Here is a 21,513-nt window from a genome sequence, read left to right on the forward strand (position 1 = left end):
ACTACGAACATAAAAAAAAAAACAAAAAATGCTTTATAATGTAGTTTGCTATATATATTTAAACAAAGCAAAACACTGCAAGCAGCCCAATTATCAATTAGCATGAGCCCTGAGTCTCTACTGCCTGGGCAAACACCTGGGTGGCTGCACCACTTCCTAGTTCTGTGACCTTGGACAAGCTCCTAAGTGCTCTGTGCCTCAGTGTCCTCATCTGTAAAGTGATGTTCAAAGGAGTATACATTACATAGGGTTATTGTTACATTAACACATATAAAGTACTGGTGACACAGTATGTGTCATATGGACATTTATATATATATAAAACATATATATATATATACATATGTACATCCACAGTTATAAATTTTAAAATTATTTTAAAACAGTATAAGTTCATTGTTGATATGGAAAAATCTCCAGGATATATTGTTATATTCAAAAAATAAGTTAAAGAACAGAGTGGGTCCTGTGCTCCTATATATGTACAAAAGATATGTGTTCACATAAAGCTCCAAAAGGATATGTGAGCGTCTAAATGTATCACACATTTCCGACAGGATGTACGAGAAACTGCTGGCAGCCATTGCCCAAGGGGAAAAGGTTCAAGATTTGAAGTCAGAAGCAGATACAGACTGTCCGGGAATTATGATGGTTCGACTTGCAATTTCTTTGACTTTACAATGGTGTGAAAGTGATATGCATTCAGTAGAAAACGTACTTTGAATTTTAAATTTAGTCTTTTCCCAGGCGAGTGATATGCAGTAGGGCTCTCTCCTGTTGCTGGGCAAGGCTGCAAGCGGTAGCTCCAGTCGGCCATGATATCACAGGGCTCAACGACAAGCACTCTTAAACATTTTGTTTGTCACTCTCAAGCAATTATATTAGTCAATACTTTATTATAAAATAGGCTTGGTGTTAGATGATGTTGCCCAACTACAGGCTAATGTAAGTGTTCTGAGCACGTGTAACATAGGCCAGGCTAAGCTTTAGTATTTGGTAGGTTAGGTGTATTAAATGCATTTTTGGCTGATGACATGTTCAACTTACAATGGGTTTACTGGAATGTAACCCAGTAATGAGTTGAAGTAGATCTGTAGTTTGGTGTATATTTTTGACATTTTTACCTTGGGAATAAGTTAATTACATAATTACAAATCTAGGTAGTTTTTAAAGAAACCCAATTTTAAGCAGCTAATCAGAGAGGTTCTCACATTAAACTACAGTTCTCAGTCTTGCTTAGGAATAATGTCACAGTCCACAACTTCTTTCTTCTATCTTGTCTATCAGATGCCATTTCTGATTACATCCTAACCCCAGAAAACAGAACTATTGGTATCATGAAAACACTTTCATGTTTTGTTATTACATTGTTTAGCAGCTGAGATGCCAAAAAAAAGGCCCCAGTATGGAAGCAGAAAGCAATGATTCTCCACACAAGTCCTTGGCCCACCCAGATCCCATAAATGGTTCCCATACTCAGTCCCATCTGAGTGCACCAATGACTTACCCTTCATTTTTATATACAATTAAAGGGCTTTTTACTAGTAACCTTTATCAGAGCTATTAAAGTCTATGAAAAGTTGAAACCAATTTAAAGTATATAATACCCTACAATTCTGTTATCACTCAGTCCTTTTCAACAAGAAAATGAAAATGAATAGGATAAACAGGCCAGAGCATCTGTATTCATTAGCTATTGCTGTGTAACAAATGACCCCATGCTTAAAACAACACACATTTATTCTCTCAGTCTCCATAGGTCAGGTTTCCAGCACAGCTTACCTGGGTCCTCTACCCGGAATCTCACAGGGCCACCACCACAGTCGAGGTGTCAGGGAACTGTGTTCTCCTCTGCAGCTTGGATTCCTTTCCAAGTTGATTCAGAATATTGAGAAAGTGTCTTCCCTGTGATTGAATCATTCAGATTGTGCTAGCAGTTGGCTTCAGAGTGCTCTCAGCCCCTGCCAGACACCCTAGGTCCCCCTCAGTGACTACCTCACAGTGTTAGAGTCACTTCTTCTGAGCCAACCAGAGACTCTCTCACTCTGGTCTGCTAAAAAGGGGTCTTATATGACATTGCCTGATCATAGGAGTGACATCCCAGCACATCTGCCACCTAATGTAACCCTGTCAAGGGAGTGGCTTCTTTTTGCCATATTCTACTGACTGGAAGTAACTACAGGTCCATCCTGCATTCAAGGGGAAGGATCTCACAAGGGTATGACTCACCAGGGTCCTCTTAGGTTGTGTCTGCTGCCGGGTCCCACCTGAGAGGTCAGTCAGGGACATGAGAATTACTGCCCATTAAAGAATCTGCAAGGAATAAAATAAAATAATTTCATGCGATGTACTTACTGACCAGTACAATACTGACATCTGGCAGAGCCTGCAGAGTGTCATATTGGTTGATAGGCTACTTGGTAGTTAGGGTACAGTAAGTAAATATTTCGCAGCTAAAAAAATAGTTGGATGGCCCCATAACAAGTTTCATGAACTGTTCTGATTTTTTACCTTCCAGCCTATCCCAAAAGGAACTTTTTAAAACAAACACATATACAAAAGGTCATGCTTCCAGGTATTACCTATATTTTTTTTTACTGCAACTCAAACCTAACATTTGGATATAATCCCTCTGGAGAGGTTTTTTTTTTTTTTCCATGTGGTTTCTTCAAACACCAACACTGAAGAGAATGGCAACGAACACCAACACTGAAGAGAATGGCAATGAGCTGTTCAGGATTAGGTCTAGGGTGGGGGTGGGTGGGAGGCATAGGTGCTTGCAGGCTACTGGGTCTCCTTATCTCTTCCTGCTTTCCTTTGCATTTGACATGTTATTGTCAAATGACACACCTCTAGAGATGTGTCCTTTACTCCAGTCACTGAATTTATTTGAGAAAGATTAGAATTATCAAATGCAACTGAGCCCTGGAAGACCTGGTCAGTTAAGTTACCTTTCCAGAAAAAGGGTAAGGTTTCACTTAGAAGATGGTTAAAAAAAAATACCAATTAAATTCATTCTCTGTAGGAATTACTATAGCTGGTTAATGACTTGTGTTTATTTATAATAATAATTTAAATTTCTACATAGCTTACTTTTGAGAACTACAGAGGCAGAAATAGGCCAACCATTTCAGATAGAGACAGGAAGGAAATTCATATAGACTGGGTGACTAAGAACATTTCCATACCTGGCTTTTCTTTTTGATTTTATAAGATTGAACAAAGTCTGAGAAGAAAGGGATATTTAAAGGCTCAGGACACCTGAGGTCAGAAGATCTATCCATGTGAATGCCCATCATTATTCAGTTATTTACATCTATTCCTTGTACAAAACAATGATTGCACTTCTTGTAAATGAAATTGACATTTGAGTGAAACTCCAAGATAAAACTAAGACATTATCTTAAAGTAATTCTTAAGTAGAATCCAAATGCTAGGATTGCCTCTTCCTGGTAGATAAGGGGAGGCACGTTGCCTGAAAATGCCATTTATAGTGAGTTTTCTCTATAGATTCCTCCTTACACTACCTGGGTTAAAACTCAACTCTTCCCCATTATCCCTTTGACTATAGGCAGGTCATTAACCTCTCTGAGCCTCAGTTTATATATCTATAAAATAGGGGTAATTGTACAACCTATAAAGTTCTCCAAAGTTAAAGAGATATTGGAAGCAAATGGTTTTAGCACAGTGCCTCATACATAGTAAATCCTCATTAAATGATGAATTATTATTATTAATAACACCATATAGAAAATGTGATTCAGTCAGAATCTTGTGTGGAGGAGCCTCTCTGCTATCTCATTAATAAACTATATATCACCTTGGTGGATTTTGTTGGCAGTTGAGTCTTGAAACACAAAATAACATAATGCTGATAGGTGTGAACATTTCTTTTTATTTAAATATTCTCATTGTTTAAAATTATTCTGCTCTTCTTTAAAGGATACCTGCATTTTATGAAATTGAAGAAAAAGGTTATTTTCTAGTGTCTTTTTTATGACTGCTGAGAGAAATGCCAAAGAGAATTTTCAGAGGGCCACATATCTGAATCAGAGAAGAAGGACACACACTTCTTACTCCTGGAGAGAGAACTACTCTCGCAGTATTACATGTTATTGGCAAATGACAGCAATTTGAACGCTCTCTTCTCAAGCCCATTTTGCATAATCTGAGCTCCTCTAAAGGCCTGTCTTTCTCAAAGTTTTTGTTCCTCTCTGTCATGCTAACTCTCAATCTCTCCCTCTTTCTTTTTCTCTCTCTCTCACTCTAGAGCTGAGTGGCCATCAACTCCACACACTCATCTTTCTCAGCCCCTGTGGATTTCATCATCTCATTACTGAAATTCAGCGTCCTTTGTTCACACCTAAGATATATACTAACATTTTTATTGAAAACCAAAGTAATTCACTTACTCTGTGAATTCTCTACTGTTTTAAATGACAGAAGAGATCCGCTTGCCAAGTACAGTCATTTCAGAGGCTTTATTGCATTCAAGAGAAAAGGCCCAGGTTAAAAAAAGAAGTCAACAGATTTGGTGAAGGGCATGATTCTACACACAAGAAAGTGTTTTCCTTTCTAACATATGCCATTGTTGAACTCCTCGATCTCACAGCACAAAACTGCCTATCATAAGGCCCTCAACACACTCACAGTGGCAGAACTCCAGATTGGAGCTCTTGCTGCCTGGGAGAAACAGTTCTTGGGGACCGAACCAAACCGACCAGCTCCAGGCCTCCCCACCTACCCCTGTAGCACAAGCACAGGTTCTGAGTCCATCCAGCTGGAAAGGGTGACCAGTGCCTGGCAAAGTTCTTGGCAGATGCCTAATCCAGAGGTGTCTGATGCTGGTGGTCCAGGAGAAATTCACTGGGAGAGAGAAGGTAGAGCAGTGATCAGAGGAGTCTACTCTTTATCTTTCCACTATTCCTGCACAGGATTATATACCTCCATCCTGATCTTTGAAATTACAAAGGTAAGACTTCCCAGCTAATTTCTTTTAAATCTGGGTTCCTGAACTCAGACAGAATGAAGGTGCATTTGGCTTCCCTGTAAAATGGTGAGATTATTCCTAACACATGAGATGGAAGATGTGGGAGATCCAGGAAAGAGAAGATTAGACTCTTGTAAGGGAAATCTACAGACATGCAGAAGATGGAGGCTTCAACAGCAGAGTTCATGCTTTAGAGATGCTTTGTTCTGGAATGAGACCTAATGCTAATGGAAGAGGAGCCTTGAATGGAAACTGCTTCCCTGGTAGCCCACGACAACTGTGGTTATTTCATGTACTTGCTGATTAGGAAACATATCAGAAAAGCCTACATCTTTTGTTCTGGTTCCTTTCATTAACAGAGCTGTAGATATAATCCCCAACGGAGCACTAACTTGGATAGTCCCCAGGATGCTCACCCTCACTCTTTATCTCCCCTGTCCCACACCTTCTCCTTCTCACTCCCATGAACCCTGTTGAGTTCATTATCTCAATGCATGGAACAACCACAACCCCAACAGCCCAAATAAAGATAATAAAATACAAGTAGGAGAAATCATCAACTTCTTCTCAATCTCATGTCCCAAATGCAATTAGTTGCAGATCCTGGTGATCTCCCCCTTAAAATGCATCATGATTGCTCATCACTTCTCTTCAATGACTCTAGTACTATTTTAGTTAAGACTGCAATAGTTCTTGACTTTATTTATTTGAATCTAAGCTGCTATCATGTGTAAACTACACTATTGGTTTTTGAAGCACTGAGAAAGAAAATTAAAGCTTCTAGTTAATTGAAGACATGCTGCTAATCATAAATGAATCCAGACTTTGGAATATAAAATATGAAAATTGTATCTCTTTAAAGAAATGAATACAGTATTTTTCAACCTTTTAATTTTATTTCTGTGTCTATTTCTGCCCAATTCCATTCACATTGCATCTCGAGTATTATTTCAGTAATAGGATCATAGTGCTGTCTTTCTCAAGACACTTCAAACTATTCGCCATACATTCAGGATAAAATCCAACAACGCAGGCTTAACATACAACTCTTCTCTTACTCTAAGCTCCAGCCATTAGAACTACTTCCAAACTCTGAAAACAAAGAAAATTCTGTCCACGCTTAATACTTTTGTACATACTCTTCCCTCTGCTGCAACGACTTTCTCAATCCTTCTAACTCCCTACTCAGCCTTCAGGTCTCGGCTAGCTCAAATGTCATTTCCTCTGGAAGCTTCTCATGACTTCCAAAAAATGTTTAGGTGTTCCTTCCATGTTCCCATAACACCCTGTGCTTAACACACTTCACACCCCCTGGAAATTGCCTCTTTATCTGCTCGTCTACCCTCCACACCAGGCAGACCTAGAGATCAGGGACTGTGTCTTGCATGCTAGCACATCCCAAGTGCCTCACATGGTGCCTGACACCTAAATATTTGCTTAACCTTGGCAACACATGGGGAACCAGCAAGAGGTTATTTAACAGCTAAACAATCACAGCCACCATAGGATTTGTCCCAGTTAGCTGCACTCTATCGGGCCCCAGAAGCTGTCACACTTACAGAAAGAAAGGTGAAGTATCAGAAATGGGTTTTCTGCTTATTTATATCTTGAATATATTAGGGAAAAAGATATATCTGAAATGTAGAATTAAGGGAAGGAGGGAAATATAGAAACATATAAAAATGTGTTTTACTTTCTCCTATTTCTTGTCTAAAGGCAAACTTACCTAGAACTTGTTAATCAAGCATCCTAAGCAGTATGTGAAGCAAATGCATTATTATTTAGTTATGGTCTGAAAAGCATGTTTATGAATATATTTACTATGCTATTCAAAGTAAAGTGGCTTTTTAACTCCTTGTTTTATCATGAAATTTTTGGAGACTGGCATCTAGAAAGAACTTTGTAAGAGTTTTCTTCAATTCAGAAGACTTGAATTCTATGCACAATTCTGGCTTTAAATAGCTGTGTGATTTGGGGTATTTCTTTACTGGGGGTTTCAGTTTCTTAGCTTTAAAATGAAGATATGTCTCTAGATACTTAATGAATTCCTTTCAGGAACTAGATTCAATGACAAACATTTTATATGTGTGCAATTTACAACTGTAAACAAATTACAAAGATTGTTTTTTAAAAGTCATACTCCAAGTGAAAGAGCTCTCCATTCATTATGACTTAGGAATTCCATTCCTTCCCCATGGAATCAAAAGTAAAAGCAGCCAGAAGGCCATAAAAGATGGTATATCATCATTTCTATGATTAAATAGAAAAATCCCCAGAGGTGCTTTGCTGCTGTATAAATCACAAATTAAAACTTTATTGTGGACATTCATATCTCAAGAATTGTCTTTTCCCATAGGATGTTCCTAGCAATTACTGATCATCTCATGTAGAAAAAGATAAATATCTATTTTAGTTAATATTAGCTGCATCAGTCAGTTCTTGGTTACAAGCAAGAGAAATAAACCCAGCTATTCTAAGCCAAAGGTGGGAAGGATGTTGGGGGCTCCCAAGGTCAGGCTTGGAAGGCAGGCAGAAATACAGAGAGACCTGGAGGTTGTGTAGCATGAGCTACAAAGAGCCCAGGCCCTACTGCAGGAAAAATCTGGTCCTTGAGACCCCTCTGTGGCCAGTTTGACCCCAAAGCATTCTTCCCACTATGAATCACTCACATAAAATGCCCAGGAGCAAGGGCCACCTACTCCTGGCTTAACTGGAGATTTGTTCCTTCAGATCAGAGGCCGGATGTGAGAGTCCGAAGTCAGGAGCACCCACCAGCCTAGACTATACACAATAGAATATCCCCACAAAGGGACCATGTGGGCCTAATAGGTGTGTGTTGAGGGGAGGGGAGGGAGGGAAGTGCTCAACAATAAGAAAAAAAAAAAAGCAGCTCTCAATATATTGCTCAAATTGTTAATAAAAGAAAGCAAATTTATATGCAAATTTATTGTTTAATGGATTAGGAGGAAAATAATAATTATTGCATTAAAGCAATTATAAATATTTTAATATAACTTGTAGTTTTATGTTTTAACATATGTAATGCATGAACCAATTCTTTGAATACAAATTTAAACATTATTAAGTATATAGAGTAAAAATTTTAAACATCCCTTTTACATCCTTTAATATAGTTCCTTTTCCCAAAGGTAACCACCACCATCCGTTTGTTGTTAAATTTTCTGGAACTTTGTCTATCCATTTATAGCTGTATATAAATGAAAGTATAATTTATAAACATACATACATTTACACATATGCACAAATGTAAGATAATGTACTGTGTATATAGGTATACACCTTGCTTTTTACTCTTAAAACTTACATTGTAAGTCTTTTCAGATAAATCCATAAAGATCTATCTTATTCCTTTTAACTGTTGCCTAGGATTCTATTGTCCGTTATACTTCATATTCAATTATTCTGTATTGGTAAATATTTAAATTCATTCTAAACTCTTAATTCAAATGTGAATAAAGTACTGAACAGTTATTTTAAAGCCCTTGGCAGGATACGTGCATATGTACGTATTTGTTCTCCTTAAAATGACGCATTCTATTGGACAGGGGTGGTGTCAACACAGTGTTTATCCAAGTAGCAGTTTTCATTTTTCTGAGTTATTTATCTTCTACAGGAAGGGAAAAAGGGACTCATTTTGAAATCTGATTATAGCTTGAACCAGTTAGGATGATTTTAGCTGTAGCAGAGATCCAACAAGAAATGGAGATAAAGCAATTAGGAAGTCTATTACCTCAGGGGGAGGGGAAGAGCAACAGGGACCCATTCTTTTTCCATCTTTCTCACCTGTCTTCCTCAGCATGTTGACTTTGCCCTTAGTTCTGTCATGGGAGTGACATGGGTCCAACAGTTTTAAGGTTTTCATCCTCATGTAACCACATTCTGATCTGTAAGAAAAAAAAGAAAAATGACACACAAGCCACTACTTTATATCCCTCTTTTAAGATTGAGTTAACATTTCCCAAAAGCCCCACCACGAACTTTCATTGCATCAGAGTGGCCAGGACTGTGTCACAGGGCCATGCCTGTTCCCGCCACTGGCGAGGGGAGCAGAACCAGGGCAACTGGCTTAGGCTGGAGACAAGCACTACCCCGCCCCCTGCAGCTGGAAAAGAACTCATAAAACATGGCCAGCTAATACCTGAATGAACACCGGGGTTATCTGCAAGGGAGAGGTGGAGATAGAGATGACTGTTCTGTAAGGAAATAACAACATCCATGACACCAACAGGCCAAAAACTTCCCTAGGAAAATCTGTGATGCACACAAGTGAAGGTCTGCGTCAAGCATTAGTCATCAGATGTCAATGACTTCCACCCTCAGCGTCACAGTTGCAATGCTTTAGGGATGTGACATTCCTCTACTGAGCCACATGTGAGCCAGAGGGAAATGGGAGCTCAAAGACCCACTTCAGACAAAAGCTATAGATTTTGTCTATACAAAGTAAGTAAGAATACATACTTCTCAGATGGAATCCTGAGGAATAAAAACAGATGTTCCTTTGAAATAGCAGTTCCACATAAGGAAAATATCCACCTAATTATATGTATGCCCACAGGTTGACATACATGTATGTTCATGTACATATGTGTGTGCTTTTATGTTACAAATCAAACATTTAGAAAATAGAGGCAAACAAAGAAGAATTTAAAATTATCCCAAACTCTCCAGTGAGAAATAACTACTGTTGATACAGGATTATATCATTTTGTAGTTAAAAACTCCTTTCACATCAATGTTTATTTCATCAAAGAAAATTAATTCAGAATGCAGATTTTTACATTGTCATAGATTCAATTTTTGATATCATTTCTAAGGTGTACTCTTAAATATGTTAAAATGGCTTCTTTATCAAAATTTCTGCACAAACTTCATCACAATGCAATGGAGACAATCAAGCAAAATAAAATGAAACACAAATGGTTCCTCTGGAAACAGCAGTCCTGGCACCACCACTCTAGCACAGCTCTAGAAAGTTTTTATGAAATATATGAGAATATAAGTTCTGACTCACTGAATTTTATCACCCAGACTATAAGCATCAGTGTGTTCCCCAAGCAGCTGTATCTCTAGCCCAGATGTTCTGTTGGCACCTTTCTTGCTGCGCCATTCTTGTCTTGACTGGCACCTTCTCTCTACCCCATTTTTGAGCCAGTCTACTCCCAACCCAGCAACAATATGACATGAAACAGGAATGATATCCTGCAGCACTCTTTGGAAATGGAAACAAGTACCTTCATTAATTTAGAAAATCCAGGACTGCATATGAATATGTTCTTCCATAATTTCTCTCCCTGATTAAGTCAATGACTAAACCAGTTCTCACAGCCATATTACCCAGACCATTTGCTTTGATCATTTCCTCTGTTTAAAAGCAACCATTTGTTCTTTCACACTCAGGGTTTAAAAAGTAAAAAGGTAAGTTCAGGTTAAGAAGAGTAATGCTGACTCCACACCAAAATCAAGAAGGCAACTGCTATGGTCCAACTGCATGGCCTTGACAGCCTGTACATGCTACCAGGTTTGTGAAGAGATACAGACAGTGTGGCTGAAGGAGGCCCTGAACCAGTTACAACATGGATGTGGTGCCATTCTGTGTGATCTGCTAACAGGCAACATCTGCTCCTGGCCCATGTCCCTGCCCCAGCTATACTGTAAGGGTATTCATAATAAGGACACAGAAACGTGGTGCTCTGGAGTCAAAATACTTCACTTCCATTCAAACACAACCTCATAGATCACTTTGGAAATTTTTAAAAAGAGTTTTGGGAAGACAGAGGAATTTGCTTTACTGAAGTGGCAAAAAGATAGGTACTTTATAAACTCCCTATGCTATAATCTATTGCCCTCATATTAAAATTAATAAGTAGCAATAAAGCCTAGTGTTGCTGACCATCAAAAAAAATTTTTAAATACAGTTTGAATAATAGTTGCACGCACATGTTTATACACATGGAGGCTTCCCTTGGTATCTGATCTGACTCATGATGTTGCACGTTGTCTATAATTTGTGCCTCACACAAGATATGTCTTTTTATGTCAGAAACTAAGGGTAAAATGGCCTATTCTTAAACATCAACCTGCCACTTGACACCTGAATTTAAAGTGTGTATTATTCTTGTGTGGTTCCTCACCTGATTATTTTTGGATAGAAATTATAGTAAATGGCACCTGGGCATATTTTAAGTGGCCTGCAGCTGGAGTCTAACCATCCCAGACAGCATTCTGGCATCTGCTTGGGGAAGATCAGTTCCCAAAGGGCAGGGGTTAGCAGGTGCAGGCCCTAAGAACTGCTGCCGGAAGTCACTGATCCCTGGAAGCTCTAACTGGTGTCTTGACACCCTGGAAGTTTTCCCAGACTACTTGGCTACAGCAGTTAACGCTCAGAGTTTATACTCTTGCTCATATGTATTTCCTTGCTGATCATGGATGATGGGAGCAAGAGAGGACAGTACCTCATATTTGATTTTTCAGGAGACAGAGCAACACTCTATTCATTCCTTCAGTCATCTAACAAATACACATCAGGTCGTTACTGTATATGCAGCATTGTGTTAGATGCTGAGATACAACAGTGAGGGAAACAAATATTCTCATGTCTTCATGAAGCATAAGGCTTAAAGGGAAAAAGTAACATTAGTCAAATAATCATAAAAATAAATATAAAATTGCCACTGTGATAAACACTGCCAATGAAAAGCTTATGCTCCTACCAGGGCACACAGAAGAGAAATTTGGCACAATTAAGGAGTAAGGGAAGGGCTTCCCTAGAGAAGAGACAACTGAGATCAAGTCTAAAAAAATGGGTAAAAGTTAATAAATGAAGGGAGAGAAAGATAATCCCATACACATAAGAACAATGTGTGTAAAAGCCCTGATATCGAAGGAGCACACACGTTTGGGGAAGGCAGGTCATGTGCCTGAAGCAGAAAGAAAGACAGGCTATTTTAAGATGAGCCTCTAGGGGTAAGAAAAGGCCAATCATGCAGGGCCTTGTACACCATAATAAGGGCTCATATTCCAGCCATGTAGAGAAAATTACTTTAAAAAGAGGTAATGGATGCTTATAAAAGAAATTAAAATCAATACATTGATGTACCTGTGCTATGTGCCAAGGATCAATGTTAGACTCTGAAGAAGGTATACAAAGAGCCTAAGAGTCTGTGCCCATTATTATATATATTATATTATATATATATCTCCAACATAAGCAGACCAACTAATAAACAACAGAGTATGTCCCATGTTGTGAGAGAACATCTTCAAACAATAATATTGTTTGTATTTTCCTGGAGGAAGAGATCATGCAAGATGACAATGGAATCTGGAGAAAACTTCCGCTGACACAGTCAATAGTATTTCTACAAGTACAAATGGAGGGTATGGATCTGGTACTACTGACAGAGGTATCAATGTGAGCAAAACCCAAACACCAAAAGTGGAACATCTTCAGGGAAAATAGTAGTAACTCCAGTCAAGCGGTGGTACAGATTGTGCGTGTGATACAAATTATACAGAGAAGGTGTAACATTGCAGTGCTTACAGTTCTGTAATGCTCTTCACCACCAATGAACCTGTTAACTAACAATTTCAAAAAATTTCCAAAATAATACTATGAGAGAGGTAGGGAAGCTTTAGCAATTATTCCCATTTTACTGAAATCTAGAAAAGATAAGCAATTTGCCTAAGAACAAATTAGCAAGGGATTGACCCAGGATTAAAACACAGATCACAGGTTTCTACTCCTTCACTGATTCACAAATTTCAACCATTCAGAATTCATCTTTATGATGTTGCCACATCTGGAAATGCTTTACTTTTCTATACTTAACTGTTTTTCTTTCAATCAACCAATTCTTTTTCTTTAAAGATAATTTAAAAGAAAACTTAATATCACTCCATAAGTGGAAAACCACTATCATTTGCCACACATTGAAGGTACCCCTAAACAAAAAGACTCTTAAAAACAAAACAATTACAGATACTATTGTTTTTAAAAGAGTCAGAGGCAAACATTTCTTTGTTAAAGAGAGAGATTAATAATTTAGCAAGTATTATAAAGAGAAAAAAAAACATGCTGTTGAGGGTATAGAAAAATGGCAACAATCAAGTGCTCCTGGTGGATGGGAGTGTAAGTTGGAGCAACCACTTTTGATAGCAATTTAGCAATGTTCACAGTGTATATATACTTATATTTATATGCTTATATCTATTTTTATATTTATTTAAATGTGCTATGTTGAACACAGAAATTCTACTTCTACATATATACCCTAGTGCAGGGGCCAGTGAACTTCTTTCTGTAAAGGGCCAGATGGTAAATACTTTAAACTTTGCAAGCCATACTGTCTCTGGAGCAATTACTCATTTCTGCTGTGTAGTGAGAAAGCAGTCCTAGATAATAAGTGAAGAAATGCACATGGTGGAACTCCAACAAAACCTTATTTATGGACACTAAAATTTGAATTTCATACAACTGTATGTGTCATGAAATATTCTTCCTTTGATTTTTCTCAATCTTTCAAAAATGTGAAATCCTTTCTTAGCTCACTGGCTGTACAGAATAGGTGGCAGTCTGGATTTAGGTGCCTGGGCTGTATTTTGTTAATGCTGTCCCAGAGAAAGTCGCCTTCATGTGGGTAAGGGGAAGTGCACAACTACAGCAAGCCTATTGCAGGCATGTTTTGAAAAGCAGCTGTAGTTTAGGTTCCCAAGAAGAGATCCCAAAACTAGGATTTGAGTGCACATAGTTTATCTGGGGGATCATTTCAGGAAAAAATGAGTAAGGAAGAGGAGACAGGAGATAGGGAAAGGTAGGAAGCCAAAGGGTGCATGATCGGCAAACCGCCACCATGGGCAACTGACGCATCGCCGAACACACCTCAGTTTTCTCATAAGGGGTGTGAAAAGAACTGGGGTGCTTAGCCACCAAATTCCTGCCTGTCCTTGAACAAAGGCTACTTCAGGCATTTCAACTTGCCCTGCATGTGGGCTGAGCATGCTCTGAGTGAGCCAGAACAAAATCCCTCCAGCGGAGTGTTACCAGAATTAGCCTTCAGCCTGAGGAAGTGAATGCCAAGGGTGTAAAGGCAAAAACAATAGCATGTGCTAAGTGGCAAAATTTATAAACTTGAAATTGAATAAATCGTCATTTGCTCATACAAAGGAATTCTACATATCAAACCAAAGGAATGGTGTAGATCTGCCTTAGTCAAGATGGATACATTTCAATATATGATATTAAGAAAAAAATAAATTTGTATTATAATAATTACAATATGCAACATCTGTATAAAGCTTAAAAGAATGTAAAACTGTATCAAATTCAGGAATGGGAGGTACATTTATAGAACAGGGGAAGGAAAAGAAGAGAAGTTACACAGAGCACCTTACCTTATCTCTAGTGTCATTTAAAAAAAAGTGGAAAATTTTGGATGTGTTTATATGCATGCTATGAGTATATGTGTAATAAGTATAACTCTATTTTTCTTTGTGTGTTTGAAATTTCATGATTTTTAAAAAGTGTTAAAGAACTGATTCCATCTATAAATCTTGGTTGGCCTTGTCAAAGGGGTGTGAATTAGTTGTACAAAACATGAATAAATAAAACCATGAAAGTATTTGGTGTGGAAGTTTTCAATATTCACTGTTTTTAGAAATGTCTTACACTTTGGTAGAGAAGAATCATAGGGATGTGAAATCTGTAAATAACTTTTATAATAAAATAGCTGGGAAGATGAAAGGAAATAACCAGCGAAGTACCTTGAAAAGAGTAAGTGTTATACAATGTAAACGAGTATAATTATTACTAAAAGGCAGTGACATTTTAACGTTCAAACACTTAGTGTTAGTTGTTGAATATTTATGGAATTTACTACTTTGTCTTTTGTCAAAACAAAATAGAATTTCCTTTTTCTCCTTTTATCTTCTCTATCATGATAGTAGGATTTCAGTTTTTGATAAAATGTCATCAAACATTTTGAACATTTGAACATTTTAATTATTTGAAAGTATCAACGCCTAAAACTTTTTAAAATATTGAATGTTGTTTGTACTTTATACATAATTATTTATGGCAAAGATGATAGAAAAAATATGTCTAACGAACACCAAGTGCTTATAATATGCCATCAGTGTGCTAAGTGCTTTAAACATATAATCTCTTAAAATCCTTATTCAACCTTATTATGTTGGCTTATGACTGTTTCTGTTTTGCAGATGGAAAGTGGGAACAGCTCAGTATGAATTGTCTGAGAATATAAAGTTAGGTCTTGGGGTGGCGAGGCATTTAAAATGAGTCCTGTTAGTTCATTAAGTCTTCACCCTTAGTTACTCTGCAGTACTAAGAAAAAAACAAAAAAGAAAAAACATTTTTAAGTCAAATTCCATCACACAAAGCAAGGTATGTCAAATTTTATCTTAACATTTCTCAAATTGGCCATTACTAATTTTAGAAATCTTTGGATCATGAATGCTCCATTACAGTACATTTTATTGTAAAAAGAAATAAATATTTGCCATAATTCACATTCACAGATTCAATGGCACACTTAGAATGTTCATGTGTTAAATTATACTATACAGAAGGTCTGAGACAATTTAGAATACTCCTGACTACTGTGTATTTACTAGAACTTAAAACAAGGAGATTCATTTTAAGGAAACATTCTATCTGAATGTATATATCAGGAGACCTGGGATTTTCCCAGGAAGGATGGTGCTGCCTCTGGCATCCACAGAACACTTCAGCACCTGGTCAGTGGCTGACCGTGTCCTATTCCTCCCCCAGCTCAAAAAATGCTAGCAGTCTCCATGAGAAGACCAGCTGTCGCTGTTACATTAGAATACGTGACCAGGTGTTGTGCTGACTAAGCACAATTCCATATGTTTTGGATGGATTAGTCCTGAGCTTTGACTGCTGTGCTTGCCTCTCACCTGATGACCTTGCAAACTGTCTGGTCAAATGTCTAGTAAGAATAAATGGTGTACTGTTTAGTCCACTGTTTTGTGGTAGTAACACCCTGAAATCACAGTGGCTTATATATGTGTGTGTGTGTGTGTGTGTGTGTGTGTGTGTGTGTGTGTGTGTGTGTGTGTATAAGTGTTAATATATAACAATATGTATTCTTTAACATAAAGGATGCAGGTCAGCTGCAGATGTGTTGGTGACACAGGTAACCAGGAAGGGGTTTACCAGTGCTAAACTGGCCAGCTGTGTGTACCCACTTATCTTGGGATCCAGGCAGAAATCACTAGCAAGTCTATTGTGGCTCCACAACTAGCCATGTCTTTGTGCAGCTGTTAGCAGTAATTTGAGGCCCAGCTGTCTGACTTCTATGTCCATTTCTCAGTTGGCTCCACTCTTAGGCAGGGAAGAAGAGTGTTCTTTATCAGCATCTCAGCAAAATTCTAGTAGTGGTCATAATAAAAATAATAGGTAATATTTATTAACTACCTACACCTAAAATGTACAATCTCATTCAATTATCACAATAAGCCTGAAAATTGTTAAGTCCATTTTATAGTTGAAGAAACTAAGCTTCAGAAGGGCAACATGATGCTCTCAATGTCACACAGCTAATAAATTGGTAGACCTATGTTTATTGCAAGCCAAACATACAAGCCCAGGCTGCCTATGTGCATGCAGGTCGGGGAGGACAGCAGGAAAAGCACAATAAGGCAGAGCATCTGGGATGTCAGGTATTTTTAGTGGCTTGGTCACCTTATCTCTCAACAAATTGTACTGTTAATAATTTAGACATTTTACTATACAGATTTTTCATCTTTACCTGAATTTCAGTAATTTATTCATATAGGTATGATTTTGTTAGAAGATAACAGTAAGATAGGGCTTTGTTCAATGAAATTATCATTAGAGCAAATTTTATTAATATACCTCTATTGTGACATAAAGATACACTAGTACAGAGAGGGACAATGAACTTCCGGGGACTTTCGTTCAAGAAGAGCCTTCTGGATCTTGCAAAGTTTTCTACAATGCTTAATTCCTTCAGCCATAGGCTGTTTTCAAATTGTGATAATTGGAGGAGTGACTACTTATATAATTATAGAGCTCTTGGATTTAGCCAAAATTGAGATAAAATTTTCATCAGTGACAGGTGGTATACTTTTGTCCTTTACGTGATATTTTGATATGTCCCTGATCCTTTAGAAAAGATATTTATGTATCCTTTCAGGTTTCCTGATCTTAATTTTGATGATAATTTGATATCATGTCTCATTTTCTTTCAACTCTGAGATTAATAAAATGTATTCCTGGAGTCTTCCTATTCACATAAGAGCTATTCTCAAAATCTTGATATGGGAAAACACCACAAACCCCAATTCTTTCTGCCCTTTTCTTCTTGTTACTTGTCAAACCATTATTGGAAATGAGCACCTGACCTTTTTTTTCTCCCACACAATTTCTAATAAAGATGCTGCTGCACGGCCGTATCCTAGTAACTAGGTTTTATGCTGAGAAGACGATTAAGAAGGAGTCCACGATAGGGCTGGTTTCGACCATCAGCAATGGTAATTTGCTAGTCTTGCTCTCTTTTTCAATTTCCTTAATTTAGATGAATAACTGATCTAAGCTTAATATTCTTTCTGATAAAAATACTGTCCTATAGACTCAAATTAGCATATTTGCTTTTGATTATCTTATAGAACTCTATTTGCTCTCTTTCCTAAAAAGCTTAATAATTCATATAAGGCTCCAGAGGAATAAAATCACTATGTGCGGCTGAAAAATCCCAACTCCCCTGCTGGGGTTAAATGGCAGGCTTCAAAGAATTTTTTAAATAAATAATCAAGATAGATACTCCATCTTGCCTCTGAACTGCTGTGCACACATTTCTGTAGTCCTCTGTGTCACAGACAGAAAAACTCAGTAGTCATCCAGGCAAGTACTAGAGACCAAGAAGTTCCCATTTCTTACATGAAGGGCAGAGACAAGCTTTTCCACAGGAGGACTGAGACTCTGAGTGTCCTCAACTTTTGATGCAATAGCTTGCTCTTCAACTCCTGAATCAGGGGCACAAAATGAGGGAACAAAATGTCCTCCTCTCAGGCATATTCAAGGAGAAGCAGTAAGAACGTAGAGGCGTCCTGGAGAATTGCCCTCTACCCTTGGAGCTGCTGGCAGAACAGGAAAGGCTTGGGAGCAAAGGCCTGGGTGGGCTTGTGGATGCTATGACATGACATTTCCCCTTCCAGGTCACAGAGGAAGCCAGGCACCTTGACCCAGATCTTACTTCCTCCCAGCCCGGGCTTCGTATGCCTCTGTTACCTAGAGTCATGAAAGTCATATTCAGGCAGAAATCCGGGAGCTTCAGGTTGTGATCGTAAAGGCAGGTTTCCTGAGACCACCCCTCTCTCTTACTTACTGCCCTTATCCAATTTTAGTAGCTTTGATGATAGCAGCACACTGGGCTGGCAGGTCGGTGGGAGTCAGATCAGACTCACCATCGGATTCATTCATCATAAGAACCACACATCTCCAGAACATTCGTTGCTGTAATGTGCCTCCAGTTAGTATCTCAGGAGTGTTGTTAAGTCCTTTCTAGAGCGATACTTCTCAGTACTCTAGTGGTGGTTGTTTTTCTTCCTCTCTTGGTGAAATCAGCCCAGCCACACTAACTTTGGGTGACTGACCCCGTGTTAGCCTGCTTTTCAGCTACAGTGGGGGTCCTTTCCTAAATGTGTCAGGCATCTGCTTCTCTTCTCTCTTCTTGTACTGCGAAAGAGCTCCATATGTCTCATTTTATCACTGTATGTTTGCAGCCACCACAGATTAAACCACGCCAGTTAAGAAACCATATGGCAAAACATGAAAATCCGAATCAAATTTATGTGTCTCTGAGGAGTGTTTCCTGAACATCAGTCATTCACATTCCATCATCATGATTTTTGTCATAGCTGCATTCTACCTGTGGTGTGAGTTATTTAATATTTTTCACTAAGCTGACTCATGTTTTTACTCCTAAAAATTAATTTCTGAAGAAACCACCATAAGTGTAACATATCACTCTCCATACATAAAAGTAAAATTTTTTAAATATATAATCATTAGAATACAAAACTTTCCACCCCCTTGAAAACCATCTTGTAAACCAACAGTGGTTGCATACCATATTTTGGAAAAATTCTGGCATGCAGGCTTGTAATTTACAAATTTCTCTGCCATATATTAATTCATTTAATTTTCCCAAAACTCCTGTGAAATTGGCTAAGCAGGTATAACCATTCCCATTTTAGAGATAAGAAACAGGCACTCATGGTGAAAGGGACCTTGACATATATCGTTTGTAGGCAAATAGGATTTGAAAATACTTAGATCTACACTATTTTGATTCACTTTTTCTTGATATTGGATATCTTTTTATATCATCATATACCAATCTTTCGTATCCTTTTAAGAGTAGTGGAGTGTTGCATTGACCATATGTGCAACTGCATATTATCAGTGACTGGCAAATTATTTCTACAGAGGATCATACAGTAAATACTTCAGGCTTTGTGAGCTAGACAGTCTCACAACTACTCTTTCACACCAATACATAGTTGATGGGTGTATCTGTACTTCAATTAAACTTCACAGAAACAGGCTGCAGACTGGATTGATCCACAAGTCACAGTTCACTGAGGCCTGATTTATACAGTCAAGTAGTGGTGGAAATGGTTATTTCCTGTTTGTTGCTATTCACAGTGCCGTTCTGGAACCCTATAATGCAAATACACTTGCTTGGTCAAGGTAGAATGAAGCCACTACAGAGTATTTAAAATACTTCCTTAAAAGTGAGAAGACAATATTGTATATGATGAGCTTCGTTCCATGAAGTGTATGTGGTCTCTCTATGGACAAATGGATTATTTTCTGTCTGGGCCCTTTTGTTTTCCTTTCTGGTCTGTTTCCTACCCTCATAATGGCTAAGTGAAAAATCCTGAGACTCAAATGTATTTTGTATCTATTCCCTATTTCCCCTAGCTTGTGTTACCTGGAGATCAGTAACAGAGTGTTATCCCTTTGAGAGAGAATTGTCTAACTCAAAGGTTACATGTAAAGGGAAACACCTGGGAAAAAGCAGAATGGCGAATGAATGAAATACCTGTCTTTTCTTTTTTTTATATTTCTTTTTCCTTCTTTTTTTAAAAAGCTTTCTTTCTTTTCTTTTTTTTTTTCTTAAGACTCTCCATGGTTAATTGAGCTTATAGTAAAGAGTCCCAGACAACAGGAAGTTTCTGGAATAACCTTTAGCCTTTAATTGAAGACCTCAAAGACATTCTTATCAGCTATTTTGAAAGATAAAGAAATTAATACTCTCAGCTCCATGGTATTCGGGAAAACAGCTGAATGCCAGATGGTATGTTATCACAAAGGATAGTGAGTACAATTTCTTTCTCTTCCTGAAGTTAAGTGTTCATGCATTATCTGGCATGACACCTACAGGCGGAGCAAGGGAGCCTCTGTTCCCTCTCCTCTCAAGACCAGCCCCTGCAGTTCTGTGAATTTTAATTCATTTTTGCTTCCTTTATCATTCAAATGCTCAGTGGGGATCATTACTAGCTAGAGCACCTACATTCACCATTTTCACACGTGCTTTAAAAAAAGAAGTTCCTTTGTGCTTGATTCACCATGATCACATCTAAACTTTTAGGCTGAGGCTTTTGAACAAACATCTTAGTGCTTGAAATTCACTGAGCATATAACTGCATGTCTCACCTGTACAGGGGAACACTCTTTAGGAGGTTCCAAACTGACAAAGGAGATATAAGCACCATGAAGAATTACTGAAATGGCAGTTATTATTAATCTAGGTCTGAAATTTAGCTTGGCTGAAATCTAAATTTTAGATTTGGAGTCTGGCTCATTGGATTCTGGCAGTATCACAGTTTGCATAGCTATGTGTCTGTCATGAGCAAGCTTATTTTAGCCAATGATATCTGACATACTCCAGATTATAAAAGAAGGTTACATCCCTTTTAGCTTTCATCTACTCTGAGCCTCTCCCACCTATCTGGAGAAGGTCTTTCTTTTCTCGTTGGTGTCTTACTCCCTTTGCATAGTAAGTCTGTGAAGCCCAGGGATGTTTATTCAAGCAAAGAGGGTCAGTCCAGTTATTAGTGATTCAGAGAAAAGACATCAGAAGGTCCCGTCAGCCCGCTGATAGGCCTCATTCCTAATTGTGTTTGCCTGCTGTCTTTGACAAAATCACGGAGTCCCATAGCACGTTAGTGACTCAGGCACGAGCTACACAGAATCCAGAGCTACACAGTTTCTCCCAAGTGAGCCAAAAAAGGCAGTTTCTCCTCCCGGTGTTGTAACTACCTCAGTCTCCTCAGACAAAACATTATAGAAACTAGAGAAAGTCTCCCTATCACAGTGTGTGAAAACCTTGCAATGGTCATCCAAGAGAAATCAAGCAGATTCAGGGGGGGAAAGTGAACTATGTCTGTCAGGTTAACATACCCAAAGAGGGTAGGCCTACTTTGCTGGCATGACC

The 21,513-nt window shown here is 38.2% G+C and overlaps 1 long non-coding RNA gene across 1 annotated transcript in view; it reads right to left on the minus strand.

Annotated features, from left to right (window-relative positions):
* LOC108390044 (uncharacterized) overlaps positions 1 to 21,513 on the minus strand; it is a 115,367-nt gene that overhangs the window by 12,978 nt on the left and 80,876 nt on the right. Inside the window, exons 10-13 of the long non-coding RNA XR_012120539.1 lie at positions 8,795 to 8,895; positions 4,745 to 4,866; positions 2,230 to 2,313; positions 1,783 to 1,905 (exon numbers count right to left, since the gene is read on the minus strand). This is a non-coding gene — a long non-coding RNA (uncharacterized lncRNA). The remainder of the gene's footprint in view (positions 1 to 1,782; positions 1,906 to 2,229; positions 2,314 to 4,744; positions 4,867 to 8,794; positions 8,896 to 21,513) is intronic.

This window comes from Manis javanica, chromosome 8 (genome assembly GCF_040802235.1).
Source record: "Manis javanica isolate MJ-LG chromosome 8, MJ_LKY, whole genome shotgun sequence".
Lineage (NCBI taxonomy): Eukaryota > Metazoa > Chordata > Mammalia > Pholidota > Manidae > Manis > Manis javanica.